This window comes from Bison bison, unplaced genomic scaffold (genome assembly GCF_000754665.1).
Source record: "Bison bison bison isolate TAMUID 2011002044 unplaced genomic scaffold, Bison_UMD1.0 scf7180017864379, whole genome shotgun sequence".
Taxonomy (NCBI): Eukaryota; Metazoa; Chordata; class Mammalia; order Artiodactyla; family Bovidae; genus Bison; species Bison bison.
The window spans coordinates 10,798,561-10,800,790 of NW_011494951.1; positions in this window are offsets into that span (position 1 = coordinate 10,798,561).

Genomic DNA, 2,230 nt, shown 5'->3' on the forward strand with positions numbered 1-2,230 from the left:
GGCTGGGACTCAGACAGACCAGAGACTGGAAGGAGGCTCTGGGAGGCTAATTTCAGCCCCAGGAATCCCTAAAACAGTTACTAAGTAACTTCTCTCTGGAACAGAGGAAACAAGACCCCAAGGGGATGCTGAAAACTTCTCTCCTTGCTTTTGGCTATCACCTGAAAATAAGATGATTGATGACTTTCTAGAACTCCTAAAGGCTGACTTCTCATCTGGATCAGTTGTCCTGATTCAGGCATTTAAAATTTATAAGTGGAGTCAGTCTGCAGCTCAGGAGAGCCTTGCTGATGGTTCCAAAGAACTTGGAAATCTGTCTCAACCTCGAAACTTTGGAGACATCTTGAATTTCCTTTTTTAGTGATGTCTACAGTCATTCTCTACCGTTCTCTTGCCTAAACTAAATTCACTAAGTATTTGTCGTGGCCAAGAAGGCTTCCCTGGTAGCTTGGGCTTCCCTGGTGCCTCAGACAGTAAAGAATCTGCCTGCAATACAGGAGACCTGGGTTTGATCCCTGGGTTGGGAAGATCCCCTGCAGAAGGAAATGGCAACCCACTCCAGTATTCTTGCCTGGAGAATCCCATAGCCAGAGGAGCCTGGTGGGCTACAGTTCATGGGGTCAGGAAGAGTTGGACAGGACTGAGCTGCTAAGCACAGCAGAACATAGCGCAAGAAGGCTGTAGCTGCTGAGAACAGCTCAATGGTAAAACCCAGCCCCACAGCATCGACCACCCAGTATTCATTTCGTCATTCCGTAAGTCCATGGAATGACATCCATGACCAATTATCGAAATGTCCTATCCATGGGTCATCACTTTCTATCACTGAATTCTGTTGGTCTGGTCTCTGTCATTATTTGTAATCATGTCTGTATTGGCTATTTCCTTTCCTCTTGCTTGTGTCTGCCATGAAATCATAAATTCCATGAATGCTGCTGATATGTTGGTTTTAGCCACGCATGTGCACTCAGAATTTAGCATGCTGCCTGGCACGTGTGGGTGCTCAGTATATTTTTGTAAAATAAATAGGTAAACACTTATCAGAATGAATTCGAGGAGCTATCCTAGCAATTTACATCCCTTAATTCTAGGCCAGTCTGTCCATAATATATAGATAAAAAGCTATTATAGACGGATGTGTAAAAGCTATTATTCATTCATTCATTTACTCACTCAGAAAGCATCTAGTGGGCATTTATTACAAGTCAGTTACTATGCTAGGTCCCAGCCAAACAAAAATGGGCAAATTTGATAACTGAAGAAACTCCATTTTCAGAAGCCTCTACCCCATAAGGTTCTCTGTCATCATCTTAAATTGTCCAAAAGACCTCAGAGCTGCTGTTGAGGCTTCTGTAATCTACTACTGACCCACGCCAGACCATGTGGTCAAATGTCAAAGACGTTGCACTCTGAATTCAGTTTTGTCACTTCCTAATTGTGTGAATTAGATTTCACACAATTATTAAATCTCTGAAGTTAGCTTTAGTTTTCTTTATTTGTAAAGTAGAAATAACAGCACTAATTTCATGGGGCCATTATAGGAATTTAGGAAGAATACTTGCTACTCAGTAACTAACCCTTACACAAGTTTTACGAAGCTTGAGGCATTGTTCCATGTGCTTTATGAGTACTAACTAATTCAATCCTTGCAACAAGGATCGCTCTTATTTGATAGATGAGAAAGCATAGACATAGAGAGGCTAAGTAACTAGTCCAGGGTAACCCACATGGTGGTGGGTGGGGTGGAACTGAACCGTGGCATTCCGGTCCTCGCTGTTGAGGCTCTCAGCCAATATCATCCACAGCCTCTTGTCCATCTGCCCCCTAGGTTGTGAACCGTTTGAAAACAGAGAACAGGCCTTTTCTAGTATATAGTAAGGCTTCGCTGGTGGCTCAGACAGTACAGCATCTGTCTGCAATGCAGAACACCTGGGTTCGATCCCTGGGTCAGGAAGATCCCCTGGAGAAGGAAATGGCAGCCCACTCCAGTGCTCTTGCCTGGAAAATCCCATGGACGGAGGAGCCTGGTGGGCTACATTCCATGGGTTTACAGAGAGTTGGACACAACTGAGTGGCTTCACTTTCACTTTCAGTATATGGCAGCACAGACACGCAACATCCTTTGCCGTGAAAAGAGGAAAACGTAAATGTGAACACGAACGCAGTGCATCATTTGGGACTCTTTGTCATTGTTCAGTCGCTACGTCCTGTCTGACTCTCTGTGACCCCG